Source organism: Lepidothrix coronata, unplaced genomic scaffold, assembly GCF_001604755.1.
Source record: "Lepidothrix coronata isolate B3197 unplaced genomic scaffold, Lepidothrix_coronata-1.0 Scaffold71, whole genome shotgun sequence".
NCBI lineage: Eukaryota > Metazoa > Chordata > Aves > Passeriformes > Pipridae > Lepidothrix > Lepidothrix coronata.
This window is the reverse complement of record NW_016690251.1, coordinates 5,445,441-5,468,788: the sequence shown is the minus strand read 5'-3', so window position 1 is coordinate 5,468,788 and position 23,348 is coordinate 5,445,441. Positions and strand designations below refer to the sequence as shown.

Genomic DNA, 23,348 nt, shown 5'->3' with positions numbered 1-23,348 from the left:
GGTATGCAGTGGTGTCTTTTCTGTTATTGATGTATCTGAGTAGCTTTTCCAGGGCATCAGGCTGCCAGAATTTGCTGTGCTTGTTCGGAGAAGGTGAAATCCTGCTGCAGCTCATGGGAGTCACTCCTGGTGCACTCCCAGGTTACACCCAGTGGGTTTTCGACACCTCTCCTGGCCCCAAAATATTTATCTTTGTCTAAGTTGAAACTTTTCATGGAGCTTATTCTGAGATGTGATGGGAGGTGGAGATCCTGGAATGGTTGGGGTTGGAAGGGACCTTAAAGATCATCCGGTTCCAACCCCCTGCCGTGGGCAGGGACACCTTCCACTAGGCCAAGTCGCTCCAAGCCCCATCCAGCCTGGCCTTGAACACTTCCAGGGATGGGGCAGCCACAGCTTCTCTGGGAAACCCATGCCAGGGTCTCCCCACTCTCACAGGGAAGAATTCCGCCCTAATATCTCATCTAATCCTGTGTCTCTGACAGTTTAAAGCTATCACCCCTTGCCCTCTGATTATCCTTGTGACCTCCTCTGGACTTGCTTCAACAAAATATTTCATATTTCAAAATACTCTCTGTTTTAGCATCAAGAAAAGTAGCACATAATTTTGGGTAAAGGGAGAAGACAGAACTTCAGTTGTTAATGCAAATTAAAACTGGCTTATGGAGACAAATGACATACATGGAGTGCACATGCAAGATAAACTGGGATTATTTTAAAGCAAATAAGGGTCAGATACACAACAGGACCATTATGGGAAAGACTAACCTGATGTTCAGCTTGAGTCTTGCAGCTCTTATACAGTAGTAAAAGGTTGTTTTATGTGGCTGAGAGCAAGTCATTCCAATTAGCCGTGAATATGGACAAGCATATTAAGAGATAAAAGGCCACCTAACACATGTAGGAGGTAGTTTACCAGTGTAGCTGTGACCTTTATTGATCCAGAGGCATTATTCCATTTTTTAAAAATGCTTCATTTTGCTTTTGTTGACTGCAGAGCAACAAAACGGTGTTATACTTGGAATTTTTCTTAATGAGAAAATAGCCTCGTCCTGGTTGAGGGAATTATGATGATAAATAGGCAAAATCTGCTCTCATCTCAAAACCAACACTTTTTTTTTTCTGCTTAGCAGCCACGAAATATGACAACAGATGCAAACAAGCAAGTTACAAAGCCCATACAATAAGATTGCAGCAGAACTTTGGAAAAAGGGGGAGTGCAGCATGTAAGCCGAAGCCATCTGTCTCTGCTACAGAGCATTCCTTCCCTGGGAGAGCGTAATTACGGCTCTGTGGCTGGGTTTATATACAGAATTGTCCCTAAGAAAAACAGAATTGATTCAGAATAACGCAAAACTTACTGGTGCTACTGGAAATTCCCAGGAGTACGGTCCCAGAGTTACAATTTCCATGCCGTTCTCCATCTCTCCAGTGGCATTTGGTGGCAGTGGTGGTGTCTGTGGTAATGGGTTACTGACCCTGTGGCTTGTCATTAAAAACAGCTCTTTCATGCTTTATCAATAATGGATTTCAGAGTGCTGGAACAGTTCTTTTAGGGATGACAGGTAAATTCTCAGTCCTGCTGCTTGAAGTGATAAATTTCTTTTGGCCTTGCAGAAGATTTAATTATGGCTTTTAAATAAAATTGAAACCGCAGCTGAATTGTGTTTCTTGCAAGGAGGAAATTGAGCAAATTTCAGTGTTTAGCTTAGGATTCTGGAGTGGAATTTTAAACCTATTTTTAGATAAAATATTACTGTTTTGAATAATACACACTAGTATATGTGAATCATTCAAAATAGCCATCTCATGTTCCACTTAGTCATAAATGCCTTATTAAATAAAAAAAGGTTTAAGACTCTGTATTATAATAGAACTGAATCAGGTCATTTTTTACTTGGCTGAATTATAGTACTGTCCTAAAGTTGGGACAGGTGGTGCTGAAGAATTTAGCGCTGCTCTGTGCGAACTATTTTATTGCTTGTGTAATTTCATGTATTTAAAAAATGAGGCTTCTAAAGTAAACACAGCCAGGAACAGAATCATCTTGTGTGGAAATAGGATTGCTTTTCCCTCCTCATATTGGCTCTGAGCTTCACCTTCCGTGATGGAGGTGGTGTCAGGTATGGAAGCGGCACCTGGATGAGCCTTGGCACAAAAAGTAATAATGCAGTTAAGGGCAGCATTAGGAGGAGTGAAGCACAATGATCTTGAAGTGCTTTTTACTAAGAGAAATTGGGAGCGTTTGGCATGTTATTAAAAATATGAAGAAGTTGGTTTATATTTTGTCTGTACTGATTCCCTCTGAATAACTCTGTCACTGATCTCACAGACACACATCCCTCTCCTGCCGGCTGCACCCTGTGGTGGTTTGCTATTCCTGAAGTTTAATGGGGTATCCATGAGAACCCTGCTCCTTGAAATAATAATATTTATCTCCTTAAATTCCTGCTGAGCGGTTTAGCAAGGTCAGATTTGCCATCAGTTGGCTTAGCAGCTTTTTATCAGCTTACAGCCATGGACCCTCTGTGCACGGCTTTGTGCTGCCACTGGGCCTGAGGCACAGCAAAGCCCAAGGGGTGAGGGAGGAGGGAGAATGGGAGACCCTTAAAATATCAATTAACTCCCAACTGGCTCCAGCTCCAGTGCCTGATTTCAGTGGCCAAGTGTCTTTTGGTTGCCAGTAACAAGGAAAACCTCTTTTCTCCCCGTGCACTCAGAATCACTTGGCTCTATGAAATCCAGAGTTGGCTTTGATCAGTATTTAAAATTCTTTCACAAAAGTTTGCTTCTGAAACAGTTTCCAACTTTGTTTCTGTCCAGTCACTTGTGAAAGATCTTTCTTTTAGTCTTGCCCTGACTAGGTTTGGCTTTAATGCCCTTTACCTGACAGATGGCAGTGACCTGCAGCCTTCCTTTTCCTGAACTGCTGTGGTGCTTTGGGTGACATCTGCTTTTACCTTCTCTTCCAGCAGCAGATGCTTATTTTAAAAACAAATATTAATGCATTAGTATGCAATGCTCAGAGCAGCAATTTGAGAACCCAGTTAATGTGATTTTCCTGTTCTGTAACACTTGTTTTCCTTGTATGCAAACTCTGGTGGAGCAACTGTGACAGTCTTCTCAGCTGAAGTTTGAATATTAATTTTTGCTCTGGCTGTAGGAGCTGGTACCAACGTGGGCTTTAATGAGGCTGGCACTCAAAAGCATTGATGTGTAACTGGTGCTGTCTTGAGGGAAGATGAAAACACTCTGGAGTCACCGAGGGGCAGCTGAAGTCGAGGAGCAGCTTGCCAGCTTTTATTATTTCCCTGACAGTCTGTTCTAGTTGGGTTTGCTCAGCTCAATCGATCTTCTGTGTGAAGGTGCAGGGCTCCTTGCATTCCCTATTTAAGATTTTTTTTATCAGTTTATCACTTTGCCTTTTTTTTTTTTTTAAGAGGCTAAAACTAAACACCCTTCGAGGATCAAGTGTAAAGCAGCCCCTGAGAGAATCTGGAGAACAGATGCTATAGGGAACGGAGGGTAATTGTTCTGTAGCTTCTGCTTGCTGACAGAAAACAAGATTTTCTCATATCAGTGAGGATGTTTGGACACTGGACCCCATCTCATGCAGGAAATGAATCACTTGGGATGATGATTATTGTGTTTTTGCACAACTTCTGTGTTGCAAAGCTGTTGTTCCAGTTAGCAGATAAGTTCATGCTTAGCAGTAAATTGCATTGTTTAACAGTAAGTTTTATCCTTTGGTGGGAGTTTTCACGCCAGTTCTTTATTTATCTTGAAGGTAGACAGCTATAAATAGTCCCAATTACTCTTACAAAAAGAAATACAAAAAAACCACCTATGAGTAAAGGGCCTCCCCACAGTGACCAAAAGCAGATGACAAAACCCACCCCCCAGTGCTATACCTTAAAGGATCTTTGGCAACCTGTGGCCAGGAGGCTTTCAGTGCCACATGCAATGGAACTACAACTTTCAGTGCAATACTAGGTTATTTTTTTTTTTTTAAAGAGGATTAATTGGACAGATTTTCAATCTAGCCAGTTAAGGAAACTGGGGCAAGTTCTGCTTGATTTCTACCGTCAGTAATTCCTTGCAGTGGCTGGAGCTGTTTATCCAGAGAGAAACACAAGCAGAATTTGGTCTGTTTTGGATAACCACTAACAAGTAAAATAACTGAGTCACAGCAAAGCATGTGTGCTCTGGGGACAACTGCAGTGAAAACTGCTGGGAGCAAATTTGGGTGGGAAAGGGATGATATTTGCACAGCATTGTCAACACATTTCCTGTGGGGCATTTGGGCTGAATTGATTCTTATTCTGCTGAAGCCTCAGTTGGGAGAAATCTGAAGACCTGAATTCTTGAGAAATCTGTGAAAGAGTTCTCAGTTTGAGTCGAACACAGTCAGGCCAAAGGATTTTCTGCATGTTTTGCAGTGTGTATTGATTTCCTGCTCTGAACTCTGGAATCCGTGGTGATTCCTGTGTTACATGGAGCGTTGGGGTAAATTCAGAGGGGGGCAGATGACTGACAGTGCAGCAGAGCTGATCTGTGCTGGAACATGTGTCTTGTCCTGCACAGACACAGGCAGGGAAGAGATCTGGTGGAGTGAGTGAGTGAGGAGAGGAGTCGAGGGAGTGGATTAGAACCAGCAGCTCTGCTTCCAACTGGTGCCTCTTGGGGCAAATCACTTCAGCTTGGAGTGAAATACTGTTTTCATTAATTCAAAGGTAAACTTCTCTTTGTTTCAGTGGAATGTGTTTTCATCCTCTGCTCTTTCTTATGTTGGTTTTTTTTTTCAGATACGATACACAGGTGGGGAAAAAAAATGATATAATATTGAACATCATCAATGTTATTACAGTGCTGCCAGCAAAGAAACAAGCAAATAAAGCCTGTTGTGGCTGCAGCATTAAGGCTTCTCCTACACTGATGCTTTCCTTGGATATTGGACAATTTTGCATTTTCTCATTTCCATATCTTAAAATCTGTTGTTTTAATGTCATTTTAGTCACTTGATACATTTCAAAACATTTGCTTCCTGACAAATTTGCCTGTGGTGTTTGCACATCCAATATTATTGTACCTGTGTGATTCTGTCCTGTGCCCACCGAAAAAAACCCCAAGCACTGAAACATTTTTAGGAAATACACGTAGGAAATTACTTGCTGCTGTAAATACATCATTAGTCTTGCCAACTATCATAAAAAATCCATTTCAATACATCCTAATCTCTACAATTATTTCCAGATTATGACATGATAAACAATAGACTCGGGATCCACAAATTAAAGCATATCCTACAGATGGCTATTGAAGATGGTTGAGTAATTGCTGGTGGTGAAGGGTGGAGCTTTCCTTTAGGATAATCTTACAGCAGCTTATATGAATTTATAAATACAGCTCCTCTTTTCCTTCCCTTGCTCTCCTCCCAGCCTGCAGTGCAGTCTGTGCAAGTCCAACTGGTCTTTCTTCTGTTCTGTTTCTAGGCTCTAGTTTAAGTTTAGGGTGTGCAAAAGTGCTTTTTATTTCTCCCAGGGTTGGATGCACAGGTAGAGAGGAGAGGCTTCAGGTACCAATCTCCAGGTTTTTAGAGTGAAAGATGTTAATTATTAACAAGAAATGAAGCCATCCCCTAATTTTCCATAATCTGATAACTTTCAGTCAGTGCTAACTATGGCTTGATTTGAACAAGCCACATAAAAGTGAACAATTATATATAGGATTATGCAGTATATGCAAAACATTAATTGTCGTATTTGGAATGAAACAGCCACATCCTTGCTGGCCTGCCAGAGAAGAATGCCAGGATTTTGTATTTCAGCCTGGGAATACGCTGGGAATTGTTCCATCACTAATGAAAGAAGTGGGCAGAACTCTAGTTTTACTAAAAGGCTGCTAAGGACCTTCTCTCACTTGTTGGTTTTCAAACTTCAAAGAAAAACTGCTTTGCTAAGGATATTTGTTTGAACTTACTTAGTCTCCATTTTTAACACGAAGTTAAAACCAACACTGCCAGCAGAGTTCTAACAAAAGGTAGAATGCAGTGTTGTTGTACAACTCATTAGAAGTGAATAGGTGAAATGTGTGTTTACTTCAGAGACTAAGTGTGTGACAAGGAGGGAAAACAGTGGCCAAGAAACTTCTTAGAAGGCAGAGCAAGGTCTCATCTCCAGCCTCTTCTTCCTGCAGTCTTTCCATGGCTCATTAAGGCAGCTGCTTTCCTATAATCATGGCTATACACAAAACCAGGAGCAGCTTCAGATATTTCAGGGCAAAAGCAAAGCTGTGAAGTGGGCAGATTATTGACACCCTTAGCTAATGGCTACTGCAAACCCACAACTTTGTCACTTTGCTCGTGGTTTTTTTTTGAGCAAAGCAGAAATATATATTTTTAATATGCAGCTGTGGTTGTTGTACACACTGTGGTCTCTGTTCCTTGGGGCTGGCTGTTGCAAAGACACCTCCACCAAAAGTGGCACAACTTGAGTCTGAGTTTGAAACTGAGGTTTCTGTAGAGACCTTTCAGGCACAATGAGTATTTTCTCTCAAAGACCTTCTTGGGATTAGTATCTCCCGAAGAGGACTGTGCTGAAAACCTTGTGTGGCGACTGACTCACACCTTGGGAAAAGGGTTAAATGGATTCCCCCATTTCTAGTGGCATTTAAGTGCTTTTGCCTTTAACTATGTCATCTGGAGATAAAATATGTATGTGACAAATTGAAGATATAAAAGTAAGCCCAACTCAGATAAGTGTTTGCTATATCTTGATTGTAGGGAAATTAAAAGAAAATCCATGAATGAAATTAGTGAATTTGCTTTTTTCCCTAGCTTAAAGAATAATCTCTTTGAATTGATAACTTGCTCCCTCACTGACAAGAGCTTAGTAGTCTTTCTGAATCCAAGTCCTTTGTCTTGGAGATGTGTTTTATAGAAGTATTTTTCATTTTAAACTATGACTATATGTCCATATATATTGGACTTAGTGCGCAGCAACTGCAGAGTTCTTTGATGTGCAGGCACCAAGGATAAGAGATTAACCTCTCTCCCTGGTAGACAAAGAGTTCTTATTTTTCATCATTTTATGGGACCTTATCCAAAAGTCATCAAAGTCTGTGGAAACCACCCTATTTACTGCAGTGGGAATTGAATGAAGAACGTGATTTTTGTGGTTCAGTGTTTAAAAAAAAACCAAAAAAACCTCTGCAGTAAAGTCATAATTGCATCCAGATGAGTTTCTCTAAGTGGTGTTGAAGCAGCTGGTGGAAATGCCTTGATCTGACCAAGTTCAGCGTGACACTTGTTCCTGAATGTGGGAAAATCCGACACGATCTGGGAGCAATTAGTCTGGAACCAACAGCACCCCCTGAGCGGTCCTTTTGAAATGAGTTACAAATACAAAGGCTAGGAAATCCTTATTAATAGGCATATTATTCACACACTAGAAGGTATTTTTATCAGTAACTTGGCTTCTAGGTTTTTTTAGTGTGCTTTTCTTGCCTGCATCAAGCTGCAAGTGCACTGTGTTGTGTCATGATGGCTGTTGTCCTTCAGTTCTGTTTCATTCTGTTCTTCTGCACATAATGCACATTACAGAGTCTTCTGGGCAGAAACCTTTTTTTATATTAATTTATGTTAATAATTTTATATTAATATTTGGGACACTAGACTTGAATTTCTAAGCAAGACTCCAGTTTGGTGATGTGGGCACAGGAGCCTTTGCTGTGTGCAGCTTTTTGGACCTTGGCTGGGCTCTTTTGTGTGTGTTGCTGCTGAGGAACTGAGAAATTTGAATAAAACCACAAAAAACCCAGTTGAAGGGTGAGATGGAGGTAAGTGCACATGGAATGTTCAGCAGTGGGTTGCACAACCCTTGTTGTGCAGCTCTGACTGTGATGGGTGACATGGTGATTTGCTCCCAAGCATCCTCCTGCTGGTAATGGCTCACCAGAATTATGTTCCCATCTTCAGAAATGGACTGTAAATGTGTCTCCTCAGTCTCAATGGAATTATCTGTGCTGTTTTGAGTAAGGGAAATACGAAGGCAGTGTGGCCCTGTATATTTTTTTTCTGTGAGGCTGGTGCTGAACTGCTCAGCTCTCACTGCTTGACCAGGGACCCTGAAAAAGTAGGTTGGGGCAAAATAGAGAAGAAACTAAAAAAAATTAAAGCTCTAATTTTTTGGGAGGCAGTGAGCACAAGGATGGGAGCTTCCTTAGATTTACTTTTTAAAATAGCAATAGTATGTAGGACATGGATTTCTTAATGTAAAATGGGAAGAGAGAACAAAAGAGGAATTTCTGAAAAATATACTGATTGAAAACCAGCAAGGCATAATATACTCTCCAGCTTCTGAAACAGAGGAACAAAATTAACTTTTAAAATTCTGTTATGACTAGCTGAGCTGTAATGTAATATAGTAAATCTTTCAGTATTATGTAATAGAATTAGTCAAAAGATGACAAAAGCATAAACTAGGCACTAATGAAAAAGCCTTGCAGGACTCATATTTAAATTGGATTGTGCCTGTTTGATTTATGCTGGTGTGTAAGTAGACTCAGCTACTACAGTGTTTCTGGAAGCAGGGACAGGAGCCTCTTGTTCTGTATTTGCTGTTCCTATTTGTTTTGGGTGGGTTTTTTTAACATTTGCAAGTTCATTACTAAATATTATAACTGCTGTCAGTTACAGGGTACTGGGAATACATAAGTCTGTTGTGCTGTCTGAGAATGTAATTAGGGAGAAGCAAAAAGCCTTATTTTACTGCAGTGGTAAACGGTGGAATTGCTTGATTGTCTTGAGCTCACTGGGCTCAGCTTAGACTCACATAAAACCCATCAGCAGCAGACTTTTCACTCGAGCAGCATCAGTGCATTTTAAGAGGAAGCATTCCCCTGGTCTCATTTCGACTGCAGGCCAGAGCTGTGCCTGTGTTAGGATTTCAGAAAACAAAATATATGCAAATACCCTTCCCCCACCCCCCCAACATCATTTCTGATGGTGCCTCTGACGATGGTGGCGGCTGCTTTGTTCATGCCCAGGGTGTGTAACCCTGCCAGCTGTGCAGCCCCTGTTTGCAGCTTTTAGAGCAACCCCCTGCACCAGCTAGAGAGATGAACGGCTAATTTATAGCTGGGAAAATTATCTAGTTCCATATCAGTTGTGTCTGAGCTTTATTTCTGCTCCTGTCTGCCGGTAGAAACACTACTTGATGCTTCATCAGCACGTTGTTTTCAGCTGTAGTGTGCAAATACTGTCAGTGTTTCAGTATCTTGAGATACCAGAGCTTATCTCTTCCCCATTTCCAGCACGACAGAGGTGTTTGAAACCTCTCTCCTGAAGCAAAATGCACGGATATGGGAAGCTGCTCTCAAGCAAGTTGTAAAGAAAGGGGCATAATGCAGTGGGAAAGATGGAAGAAATGCATTAAAATTGAGTGTTTCTTTGTAAAGTGTAATCGATTTAAGGCAAGGAAGAGGATTGAACGTAACACAAACTGCTCTGGAATAAAATAGGGTGGGCTAGGGGCTCAGATGTGTTCCTGCTTTCAGAATCCTGTTTGCTTCCAGCCCTGTTCTTGGACTGATTTGTGCCTTGCTCTCCAGCCAGGCCGGGAGGCTCCGTACGGTAGTGGCAGCACGATTAGGGCTGTGCCCTTGTCCCTGGTGCCGTGGGACATCTGTAATCCCGTTGTCTGGTGCAGAAGGCACATCTGTGCTGTCTCCAGGGCCGCATCCTGCACGGAGCAGGTACCAGCCTCGCTGTGCAGGACTGGGGGAGGTGGGGGTCCCGTGTCCCAGCGTGGAGGGATTGGAGTGGCACTGCCAGCCGGTGTGCCCCGGCACGGCCCGTCCTCGTGTCACCTGCCATCCGAGTGGGAGCGAGTGGGAGGCAGCGTCTGTCTGGAAACGCTTCCTTGAGCAGGGATGAGGTAACTTTGTAGGATTTAATGGGATCCATGTGACTTGTGCTGCTGATACTGATAACTGATATACGTGCTGATGGATCTGACAAGCGCCCGGCCTCCTTTGAACCCTCCACCCTGGCCTGCCTGGCGGAGAGGCAGCGAGGTAACGCTCATCCCGGCGTGGTTTCAGTCCACCCACACGCACCATATGCATAATTTTCCATAAAGGATGACTGTCAGGATACATATGATCTCAAGTTAAGACAGTTGCACCTACTCTTATTTTTCACATACAACTGTTTAGCTGTGTAATTTATCTAACCAAAACTAATTGTGAGGCTATTTGTTCCCTTTGAGAATGCATTTGTAATGCTTGTTTAAGGAAGGGCCTGGTATCTGCTGTCTTATGTTCCTGTTGCTCAGTTCCCTTGTGTTTGTTAACAGAGGTGTCCTTATGGGAATTTTTATTAAGTATGACGATACTGTTTGCATTCCAAGTTACAGATTTGGCTTTTCAGAAGTGCTCGTTGTTGGGTGACTCTCATCTCGCTTAAGTCAGTGGTAAATCCTTCATTAGTATCAGAACTAGTACAGTTAAGGTGTAACACACAAGCAGTTTTGGAAATGATATGCTAAGAAGGTGCCTGCTTGCGGGACTGACAGGATAACAAGCTCATTGCTTCTGCTACAATGCTAGAATTTGGCTATTTGCATAATATGGAGCAGTAACACTTTAATTTACAATTCACGCATAAGCCTTTCAGACAGGACTGAAATTTGGGAATGCTTCTAAAGTAAATTGCAGGTTTTGAGCACATTTTGTTATGTATTGAGAAGCCAAAATTATACTCAGATGCCCAAGCCTGGAAACAGAACGGAATTAGGCATTTTTGTGTAAATGATTCCTGAACAAGGGATGTGGGGAAGTGCTGATACCATTTGGTGTTTAGTTGTGCATGTAATAGATAAACCTGGTCATTCTGTGCTTGCACTGTAAACTTGCTGGCTTTGTTAATTGGGTGGCTGTGAAGAGAAGAGGCTGCAGTTAAGAGTGACTCCAGATAAAACCTTTTTGGGTTTTTTAATCAATATTTTAGTGCTAGTACTGGAGGAGCCTTAGAGCTGTAAGAAACCCTGGCAGGCTTGAAAAGGCCTCCCGTTTGGTCTCATGCTTTTCCCAAACTGAAAGATTTTCCTGGGGCTTTTCCTCTGGTTGCTGTGCTGGTCTCTTGGTTTGAGAGGGTGATAAAGCACGAAGCGTTCGGTGGTGGTGCTGATGGGCTGCATGGAGCTGTGGTGTTCCCTGGTGCCAGGGGAGGTGTGTGAAGATGGATGTAGGAGGAGAGGCAGATGTGCTGACTGAAGAGCTGGAATTGAGATAGGAGGTAAAGCCACGTTTTATCATGATAAACATGATAAAAACTTGCTGAGGAGCAGCTTGGATTGCAAAGAACTTTCTGCCTCTTTCATGTCTCATGGTAATTAACCAGTCCATTTTTATTCGACTTCTTTCCAATGGGGTTCTAATTAAGCAATAACTAATGAAATGTGAGATTAAGCACCAGCAAATCTCTGGTGGTCGCAGACGTGCCCGGGGCAAAGTTTAAAACAGTTTTGTAGGATTTGTGTTTGAAACAAAGCAAAAATATTTATTACAGAAACAGGACACAGATTCTGTGAGTGGAAATGCAGACTGAATTAATTTTCTTAGTGTTATGCTGAACAGAAAAAATGTAAAATGAAATATGTGTTCCTTTTAATGTGGTTTTTGTATCATCACCGCAAATTTTAAAAAAATGCATCTGCAACCAGATAAGAAGATGCTATCAGGCACTTCTAATTTTAATTAAGGTTCAACCTATTGGAGGAATATACATTTAAAGAATTAATTAAAATGCTGTTCGCTGTATAAGAGATTTCAGTATAGGAAATTAGTTAATTGCGGTATCAGAGGGGATCTGTGCACTGCAAGCTGTTTTGTGATGCTAAAAAAGCATCTCCATGTGGATGAGAGGGAACTCTTGGGAGAACCAAGAGATGATGCCGATGACCTTCATTCTGGGTTAGTTTGAGTAAAAGAAGGTGCCGCATCTGTGCGTGTCAAACAGTCCTGTTTCAGTTTCTGTTTTTCTTTAGGGTGGGTGGCTGGCACAAATGCTCAAAATGCTTGAGATAATTGGGCATAATTTGATTGCATCACAGTAATCCTGTCTCCTGCAAGAAGGGCTTTTAAGGTGGTTAAAATACCTCTAAAGACTGGAGTCTTTCAGTGCTGTCATTCTCGATAACCTTTTATCGCTGCGAGTTTGTCCGAAGGTGCTGCTGGAGTTCCTCAAAGATCAAATGCTGCCTTATTTAATATTTTCATTAGCAGTCTTTACAGAAGAATTAGAAGCATGCTAAATAAATTTGCCAACTCCAAAGCCGAGAGGCACTGGGAAGGTGGGGGAGGACTGGCTTATTGTGCGAGAGGAACCACTTTCCTCTGCCGTTAATTGGTTTCAGGAGAATGTCATGTGCTTAAGGACGGATGATATTAATTTCTTCTATAAGCTCAGCCTCATCATTTGGGAGCAGCAAAGAATGAAGGTGTCCTACTTGTACTCAGGAAGATGAGTTTAAACATCCACAGGTCAGGGAAGGGTAATTAGGATAATGGTGGAAGGATCAGCCAGCCTTTTTACCAGCAGCTTGGAGGAGCTTGGCTTCAGAAAAATGTAAGCTGAGAGGAGATAGGATTGCTCTCCAAGTACATGGAAGAAAAAAATCCCAACCAAACCACAGTTATTTAAGCTAAAGGATGGTTTTAGAAGGAGGCATCGGGTGTGAATGTGGAATCCACTTTGTCTGGCAGGGTTTCTCACCCCGTTTGGTCCTTCGCCCTGGGCACGGTGCCTTGAGCCTTAACTAGTGTTGGCAAACCCCAAGGTCAAGTGTTGGAAGCATCTCCTCAGAGCACATTTATTGGGGAGCTTGCTGTACACGATTTCTTTGAAAAGAAGGAACAAAGCTTCTTGGGGGAAGCATTTAAAAGCGAATGTAAGGCACAGGCAGCCCTGCCTTCCTGAAGGATTTACTGCTGCTCTTGGTGGGTGTGTGGATGCGCCAGACTTCTTCCAACACCTCTGAGTAGGTGCCAGTCTGTCAGATTAGCTCAACTAAAATAAACCTTTCTCCCACTCCCTGCCTGCTATCAGCCCTTTGAGGGAGAATTGCCTTTTAAAATGTACCGGGGTGTTCGCTGGGCTTTTATTCCGCGGTTTTAAGCCAGCTTTTAAATGAGCAGAGAGGGGGTGAAAAACGTTGGCCGCTTTTAACACTGTCATTTAATGGTCTCATCCTTTGAGCCAGTGTTTGTGGAGAGATGGCTTATCTTGAGCCATCCTCTCTTTTCCTTGCCCGTTTTCCAGGAGAGTGTCTCCCGTTGTGTTAAGCCAATAACCCTTTTTAATAGGTCAGCGTATGGTATTAATGAGCTTTTACACCGTGTTATAAATGTCACACGTTGCTTAGAGTAGGAGTGGGGAATAGAAAGTATTGCCAGGATTTGTTCTCTTATTTCCAACAGGAGATGTGTGAAACAGTTGATCTCCTGATTAAAAAAAAATAAACCTAACTTTGATTAAGCAGGGCCTTTTTTAGCCTTTGTCATTTAAAATGCAGTCCCTAGGACCGAGTGCTGTGGTGCTGCCTTGAAAAGCACCTGCTTTAGGAAAGTTGAAAAAAATAGGAAGTTGCTGTGAGATAGTTGTAGAAAGATAAGGGGAAGCTGAAGATGTATGTAAGTAGCTTAATAAATTATTCTTCATGTTGTAATTTGCTCGGTCTTTACTTTTGGGTTTTGGCCACTTAGCAAAATTTGCTTGGAAGACCTATTAATTTTACCATAAGAGTGATGATGCTGGGTACAGAAAAATATCTGGCCATATGCTTGTATCTTTATTTTAAAGGACAAAGACTGATGAAATTTAATTTAAAGGGAAAAATAATTTATTATTATACATCATGCTTTTGAGGAAAATGGGGAATAGATGGATTCAGAGCGCAGATTTTCCCATTTGCACTGTGGCTGTATATAATTATGTGCTTTTGAATGTTCAGGGTTAGTGTCATGTGAAGAACATTCCTGAATGGCAGAGTAAATATCACAAGTTTTGCAGTGTTGAACAGACAGTCTGACGTGGACTTGCATGGATTTCAGCATTTTTTAGCTGTTTTCATATCTGGTTAGTACATTTTATATTCTTCTGGCACGTTGTGCTGATTCCTTCTATTGCTGCTACAGCTGAGCCAAGAATTACTGGTCTCTTTCAAGCTGATTACAAGAACTTTTAAAAGTCATTATAAAGGAAGAATACTTTAGAAAAAGGCCTTATGAAGCACATTTTTTTTAAAAAAAGAGGCCTTTCTGGACACAGAATACTATCAGTTTTTTAAAATCAAGTTGGAATATGGAAGTTGGTCAGTGTGGTGGGCAGGAGTGGTGTTTTTTTTTTCCTTTTAACTTCCTGCTAGTTTTCTTCTAACATGAAATACCTGCAATTGTCACCGTTGCCTTTCACCACATAGGAAATGTTCTTTTTTTCCAGGCAGGTACAACGATTACTCCTGCAAAACCATCGATTTAACTACAAATACCCCCAGCACTTTGCAGTGCTCGGGGAACCTGCACCATCAGCACATAATCATGTGCCACGGGTATTAAACAGAGAGCAGCTCTACCATTAGAGGAGTAGTCAAATCTGGGTCAGCTCCCAGAAGGAAAAGAGTTTAAAGGTCTTGGACAACTTCCTAATGCCCGTGGATGAATCGGCCGCTTCCCGGTTGTGCTTCAGTGGCTCAGGGAAACGCTGGCAGTTTTCCATGTGCTCTCCGAGCCCTGTGCTGAGGTTGCTTGTCCGTGGGCTCCCGTCCTCCTTGGGAAGAGAGAGATCTTGGTATTGATGGCAGGACTGCTTTTAGGTGTGGTGACTCCCCATAAATTCATTGTTTGGTCGTTAGGGTGTGTGGTGTCCTAAAATAACATTTTAATGTTAATTTTTCTGTTAATGGACCCCAAAATAAAAAATAAATCAGTTAGGTTTTTCAAAAGTTGGGCTTTCTGTCTTGGCAGTGTTGTGGGAGCTGAGGAGCATTCCTTGCCTTCCTGTCCTCACTGCCATTGAGCCTGTAGCATCCTTTTAATCCAGCACTAACCTGCTCAGCCAAATGTTAAATGTCACAGAGATATCTTCATGTTTGTGGGGGTTTTTTTATTGTGTGAGGTGAAGTAAACTCCAATAAATCCCTCATCTGATCATGGAGAATAAATTTGCTGTTGCTTTTGGGCATACTTATTCGAGATCCTCTTTCATACTTGTTTTCAGGACATAAGTGACACTAATTTGCACTTGTACAGTTCCTCTGACTTGATTACTGGGTGATGTGCAGATTAGTGATGACATTTTGAAAGACCAGACAGTTTCCAGCATCTTTAAAATTCTCTACTTTTCCTTCCTTGTCTGATCAAGCCCCAGGGGGAGATGTCAGAGGCAGCTTCCTACGACTGCACTAGAAAACATGATCAATGCCTGGCTTGTCTGACAGATGAAAGTTTATCCCAATGTTTATTTTTTTTGCAAAGGAAGGAATATTGACTGTCCACTGACTGACCCAGCACAGGTAACAGCACCTGCTGGAGCTTCATCTCATCAGGGGAAAAAAATGTTTTTTCCCTCCCATAATGGCATTTTAGGAGGTTCTAAGATATGAAAAGATGCCTTGGCAGGTCTCCAGCACCCATGGACACCCAGCATGGTTATTTCCCTGTCTTCAGGAATGTCACTTGATTCCTGGGAAGGCTCAAGCACATCCTAGATGGGCTCATCAGTTGATGGTGATGAACCACAGTGTACCCAGACATGAGCTGCTGCTGTTTTAAGACATTTTCCTGTTTGTTACCTTCAAGCACCATCTCATAGTGTAGAGATTTCCCTAAATGACTGGGAGACTACACATGACTCACAGATTGATTTGCAAACCTTAGGAACAGGTTGGTGCTGTGGGGATTTGACCTAAAGTCTTCCTAGAACTACTGAGCAAAACAGAACAAGAAATATTTTCAAGAGCTAGATTTATTTTCCTCCCTTGAAAGTACTTTGCCACTGAAATCTTTGCATCAGTCAATTGCTGCAGAATTTTTTTGCATAATCCAAACCAGGCTTTTGTTAATACTTCACTAGTATCCTTTCAACTTGCTGAATGTGTTGTAATTGATTTGGAGGGATTATACTGGAGGATAAAGTTAGTCTTTATTAGCAGGAGGACAACAGTAGGTAACCTCTAATTGTTTTATTTTATTTAAATAAACCAGCAGTATTTACTGTGGCAGTGAGACATTTCAGTAGCGTGGCAGGGAAAATGCAGTACCTGTCAGAAATGTGCTGATCAGCAAAACCCGTGGTAAACAAACCTCCTGGACTGGAACAGGGGGTGCTGTTCACTCTCTTCCCCTCCCGAATTGGTTTTGCAGTCTGTAGACCCAAACCCCAGGGCTGTCAGGTCGCTGAGGGAGCAGCAGGACTCCTGTCCTTCGGAGGAGGCGTCAGCCGGGCCATGGCAACAGTGGCTGGAGCCTGGAGGAGCTCAAAGTGTGGGATTAGGAGAGCTTACATCCTTTGACTTTGTACTGGATCACTGCATTGAAATCACTTTGATAGGTGCTTTTGGAGGATTTCACAGGGTTGGGTTGTTTTTTGATTTGTTTGGGGTTTTTTTGGGTCTTTTGTTTGTTTGTTTGTTTGTTTTTTATGTCCCTGTGACTTGGGTTGCTTTGCCCTCTGATTTTTCAGCAACGCCAGGATCGAGTTTAAAGTTGATATTTAGAGAATCGAACCTATACTGATCATACCAGCAGGGTGCTCCTTCTTGGGACACAGGATATCACCTTCAAATCCATATCAAAGCCAGACTCCCTTCCCTCCCTTCCCAAAGTGATGTGGTTGCTCTGGGAACAAGATGTGTTTCTTGCATGAGCAGCTCCATAGAATCCTTTTGTCAAAATAGCTGAGTTTGGGAAGGTTGGGGCTCTTTTTTCAACAAGGAATCTTCCTGCAGCATATTATAGCACCCTTTTTTCCCTAATTAACATCCTAGTGTAATGTCTCTCCATCCTTTCCCTCTCCAAGACCCTAAAAAAAAACCTGACAAACCACTTTTTGTGCTTTTAATATTTTAATGCCTAAAGTGATACAAATGTCCAAGGAGTCAGTTGACAACATGGGGAAGATGGGAAGATGCTGCACAAACTGCCATTCACTTCTGTGCAGAATAACAATTGAAAAATACTAGGGAGGGGCTTAATTAAGGTGTGCTCATCATTGGGTATGAATTCATATACAGACCAAACCTTTCGAATTTATTTTACAGGTGAAACTGGGCATTACATTAAATCTTCCACGCTTGAAAGATTACTTTTTTTTTTCTTTTAAAGAATAGCATAGGATAGTGATAGATTTCAGAGTGGGGGACAACATTTTTTTAGACAAACCCCAGAAATTGGGGACAATTTTTTTTTTTTTTTGACAAAACCAGTCCCATTAAATATTTTTTTGGTGCGTTTGACTCCTCTTAATGCTTCTGTCTGTCTGCACCCAGGGAGTGCAGGGATCAGTGCAGTGCAACCCTGGCCCCAGGCCAGCAGATAATGCAAGACCTGAGCACTTCCTGACACACATAAGCAATGACAAACAAAGCACTTACTCTTTCTTCCAGTATAATTCAATTCTCAGTAGCAGAAGTGTTATTTTGTGGTGTTGCATCTCTCCCCTAAAATTCTCTTTAACTGATCTTGTTTATTTGGACTTCCTAACTTCAAGTATGGAGCAGGAGAAAGTAGCAGTGCTGGGAGCAACCTCTTGGGAATATATGATTATCTTCTTTCCCTCACCCTTAACGTAATGTATCTGTAAGTTCAGGGAGTGGTGGAGATTTCCAGGCTAAATATTTTGTGAAGTGCCTACCCTGGGTTTGATTGCAAACTCTTTAAGGAGGGTTCAGCACTATCCCACTATGTATCAACAAGTACCACCAGCAATGTAAAGGTTTTTACATATCACTCCTGTTTTTTTGCATATCAGTCCTGTTTACTGAACAAACTCTCTCAGTGAGCTTTATTTAATTAAAAAGGGCAGGGGGGAAGAGGAAGATGAAAAAAAGAATAGAGAGAGCTTAGAGGTGTTGATTGTCCTCCTAATGCTCAACCTTCTTTGCCCTTCAAGGCACTGACAAGTTTTCCTGTAGTGGAAAGCACCACATAACTGGGAGAGCTGAGGGCCTGTCTGAGACAGTGGTGGTTGAGTTGGTGAGGTCCTACAGGCAGTTCCATCCCTGCCTTTTCCTAGTTATGTAAGGAAATGGCATGAAGTCAGCAACTTAGCTCCCCCAGCAATATTTCCCTCACTTCATTTGGCTGCAAAGTGCTGAATTTCAGCCACCAGAAGGACTTCCGAGACCTGAAAAACTGTGTCGTGGTGTTTTTTTTTTTATTTAATTTTTCCTTTAGTGTGCTGTGTGTCATTTCTGTATCGGGGAGAAATGAAAAGGTTTTTAGTGACTGAAGTAGGTAACATGCCATTAAGGAGTTCTTATGTAAAATAATTGCTTAAAGACATTAGGCAGAGGTTCTGTGTTATCAGCTAATGCCCTAAAATTGTATTTACTCACTGGGTTAGCAGTCCCTGTACGTGGCTTTCTTTCTGGTAATGAGCTCTTGTTCCTCATGGGCAGTAATTTATACAGGCTTCAGAAATAAGTGTCTGAAGGTTTCTTGAGAAGGTTATTGAAACCAGGTAAACAAACAAAATACCACAGGTTCTGTAACCATCCACATTCATACCTCGTTGCTCCAACTGTGCAGAAAATGGAAATAGTTTCATTTTACTTCCTTTCAGAGAAGTGCAGTGCAAGTAACTTGTCTCTGTTTAATGTGGCTTAAGTAGGGGGAGAGCACATCATACACACAATCAGGGAGTGCATAGGGTTGGATTTGGGATGTAATTCTGGATAAAAGTTAAAACATCACTTCTTAAATCCTCTGCTTTGTCAGAACATCAGCATTCCTGGGTTAGAAGGGTTTCCCTTTCTTTTTAAAACTGTTATTTCTTTACTTTATCATTGAATCTGTGGAAAAACAACACTTAAGGAAGCCAAATTAACTCCGTTTCACACACACAGAGCAGTCAGTGGCTGAAGATGATGTGTCAGGTAAGGAGGGTTTCTCTCACTCCCTGTTTGAGCTGCTGCTGCTTGTTGTAGTAATTTAGGAAATTATGTTAATGCAGCAGGCTCAGAGCTGGACAAAGGCTTAGATTTGCTGTGTTACCCAGCCTGAAAGACTCTGCTTCTAAGCCATACCTGGGTATGTAAATACAGCTGCCTGTGTGCATCCAAAATTAAAAAGTCCCTAGTTCTGAACAGGATCTTACAATGGTGAAAAAACATTTCATTACCGCAGTGGAATTCAAGTTACAATCCTGGAAAGTGTTATTGTGAGGTGAGAGGGGAAAGGAGAAGTTTGTGGGGAGATCTTTTATCCCACCAGCACCTGCCTTAAATGTGTGTTGGAGGCATTCACTTAAAATTGTCAACCAGTTCACTTCTGAATCCCATGAAAACAGAAAGACTCGCAGTACAATTATTTATTAAAAAAAAAAAATCAAAAAGACAAGAAAAAACCCATGAAAATAAATAAAATCAAGTCCGAGACCCCAGAAATTTTTATGTGGAAAGCCATTTTCCAAGCAGGCTTTTACCAGGGACTAAGGCCACTGGAGGAGATCGGTGTTACATAAATCGGATGTGCCGTCCTGATCTAAATAAATTTTTAAATATTTTGCATAAATTAAAAAAAAGTTAAATTATGCATGATATGCATAATTTCATCCTTTTGTAAATGATGTTCCCCCAGTTAATGATTAAAGAACATGGTGCAGCCCCTGGAGTTTGAACAGTTAGACCTTCCAGGGCTCCATCTATAGATAGATATTCTTTAAGCTCAGCGAGGGGCCGGGAGCTCGCACTTGGCTACGATCCCTTCCCTGTTTTTGATGACTTAAGAGGGCTGTTCAGGACAGAGCATCAGCCTATATGAACACTATCAACCAGCTTGAACAAGTCAGATTATTTAATTAGCCCTATTAGGACCCTTCTATTTTTATAACTTATTTATGAGTGTTCTTGCTAAGCTTAGAAAGGTCTAGCTTCAGATTTCAAAAAGACGTTTTTGGCTCGTGTGGCTAATCTGGAGGGGTTTTATACCATGACTCCACTACGTTCTCATCCTAAGAAAACACAGAGAGGCTCTGAAAAGCAGTTGCAGTTGAGTAATTCACTCCTGAAATCCTGACTTGCGGGTTTCAGGCACAAGGGAATTTATGATGTCCTTGCATGAGGGACATTTGCTCACTTGCCAAAATGTTGAGTTGTACAGCTTTGCCTGAGACCACCAGAACTCCATAGAATTATTTAACACCCGTTTTTGAAGTGTTTTGGTTTCCCCCCAGGGCAAGGATGTTCCTAAGCCACCATTTAAAGGCTGCCATGCAGTCAGTGTGGTGCTTGATGTCCGGTGCTGATGGAACGAGTTGATGCTTGTTTTGAGCACCTGCTCAGCCACCATTTTAGTGAGATCCATGGTCTGTGTTTTCTTCTGGACTTTTTAAGAGGAGCAGGAAATGATTTGATGAAATAACTATTAAAATTAAATCAAACATTCATGTTCACCATAAGAAAAAAAACTTTTAAAGCAACTGTGTCCAGAATCTGATACCGTGTCGTGGTTATACCTTCAGTGTTTGAAAGGGCTCTAATTTCATCACAGGGGTGGGACTCTTACTCTGCCACCCCCCAGAATGATATCCATTTGCAAAGAAAGGAAAAAAAGGCTAAATTTTTCTTGTTCTGAAGTCAGTCAATGAGCTTTTCCTTTCTGGCTAAACTCTGGGCTAGTTTGGAAGAAGAAACTCCCCAGGTATGGAGTAACTTTATGCTTTGTTAAAAAAAATAAATCACTGGTGGTAGGTCCTGGCTTGTGGCTCAAAGCTCTTGTTGTTCTGGTATCAGTAAAGAAACAGTTTATTAAACAAAGGTCTGTCCCAGGGTGACGCTGAAACAATATATGGATTTGGAAATAAGGTTAAGGTGTTTTGAAAGCAGAGGGGATCCGTGTGAATTATGGTTCCGTCCAAGACTATCCCCAACAAATGTGGTTTGGATAAATCCAGGCAGGTGGCATCTGCCAGCTCATGTCTGAAGATCTTATCCCACTTCAGCTGCAGGTGAACGTGCAGGATTGCATCCTCTTAGTCAGCAGAGAAGTCTGTAGACGTGCTCTAGCGCGTTATGTCACCAGTAAATTATTTTAATAGCAAATAAGGCTTTATTACTTTTGCTCTTGCTTTATTGCATTTGCTGCTCTACATTCAATATGTACAGCATTGGCACAAGATAGCTTGCATGCTCACCACTGCATTAGCAGGAGAAATGGAAACTGTGTTCCAAGACCATAATACTTTGAATTTGGTACTGTTAAAGCCAGAAGAAAAAAAAAAAACCCCAAACCAAATAAAATCCCAAACAAAAAACCCCCAACAGTTGTTGCCCATCAGGCTCTCGTAGAAAGCTAGGAAATAACAACTTATAAATGAAGCGAATTTAGCTGTGGAAGGTACCAAGATGAGACAAAATTAATACGGATTCCAAAGCACCAGGGTGTTTTTGGAGGCAGCTTTCAGGTTAAAACAGAACTATGAGCAATTCAGGATAGCAATACAAATAAAAAAAGAGAAGATAATAAAGAATGTAAAACATACTCGGCACAGTATTTGAATGTGGAGGGTGCTGATCAAGTGAACTCTGCACACAGGCTTAGGCAACACTGAAAAAAACTCCCCTCCTTGCTCCAACAAATATTGAACAGCACACTGAAATAACAGGGAATTTGAAAATGGAGATAAATTTAATGTGGGTTAATGATATTTTGATGAATGTGTTGAGTAAACTGCTCAGTGTAGTAATCGGATTTGCCAGCGCGTGTACCTGTCTAACTGAGGGGATTTGTGCGTGGGGCTGGAGAGCACTGCATGCAGAACTACTGCAGGAAGGAGCAGAGTCTTGAGGAGCATGACATGGAGGAGAACAAAAATTTGTATAAATATCCAAAGAAAAAAATACAGAGTTTAGCTTGAAAGCAGATCTTTCACTTGCCAGAGTAATCTTAATATTACGCGTGTTGTGTAAAGGTTGTTGTAGAACCCGAGGAAGGTCTTGTACACGTGGATGTGCCATTTTTTCCAGTGACATCACTTGTGGTAGGAGGACAGTGGCTCCCTGACCTGGTTCCCTCTGGAGGACAGGATCCCTTCCAGGTTTTCACTCTTCCTGGTGGAAGGTGAAGCACGAACAACTGGGCTGATTTACTGAAGTTGCTTTGGATTTGCACCTTACTGCCTCACAGAGAGAAGTGTCACTTGTAAAGTCACTGTGCTTAGGATTCTCATGCAATTATCTCCTCAAAACCCAGCTTTTTTATAGCCCTTTATGACCTTCGCATGACATCACCACAGGTACCGTGACCATGTTCCTGAGGTACCTCAGAGGGGACAGTATTCACTGAGTGTTGTTTTACCCTTTCCACAACTTGGAGCCAACTGGGAGAGACGTTTCCATGTAAATAGTTTGAAAAGCCAGCGAAACCTATTTAATTGTGTTATTATTGGAGAACTGCTGGCAAAGAACTGGTATCTGTTGCCAGTGACCCCCCGGCCATTAAACCTGTCTCAGATATGAGGGGTCCCTAAATGGCTGCTTAGGCAAAGAACAGGTCCCTCCAGTCCATCTGAGCTGTTTTCCTTCCCCACTCATTGCCTGGGAATCCTTTTGCACGTGACCATAACGAGGTTCCACGTGCTCGGTCTTGGCTTTCTTGCCCTTCCCTAGGCTGGGATGGGAAAACAGGGCAGAATAGTCTCGTTTGGTGCATTGCACTGAGCTGAGCACACCCTTGTTTAGGGTGCCCTTCTCCATGGATCCAGTCCATGTTCCATGTGAAGGCATAGTTTGTGTGAGGTCAGCAGGGAAGCACAGTGCTGCTCCTCCAGCTGCTCAGAAACTGCAGGAGGCTTTTTGGAAGGCAACAGTACCGTGGCACAGGGAGTTTGGAGAGCAGCTTCCCTGAGCACATCTGGAAAATGAGCATGAAAAAAACCTGTGTGTTACTGGAAATGCTGGGTCTGTGCAGTTAGATGGATCCCTGGCAGGAGAATCATTTGCAGGCTGAAAACATCAGTCTCAGTGTTTGTCACTGTTCTTGTCATCCTCCATCCTTTACTGCATTTAGGGAAACAGGCCAAGCACTGCTAAAATTCTCTTACAATTGAATTGCATGTAGTGTGCATTCCT

The 23,348-nt window shown here is 41.9% G+C and overlaps 1 protein-coding gene across 3 annotated transcripts in view; it reads left to right on the top strand.

Moving 5' to 3' along the window:
* The window catches only part of MACROD2 (MACRO domain containing 2), an 840,118-nt gene that overhangs the window by 68,319 nt on the left and 748,451 nt on the right, over nt 1-23,348 (top strand). The gene's annotated exons all lie outside the window — the stretch shown is intronic.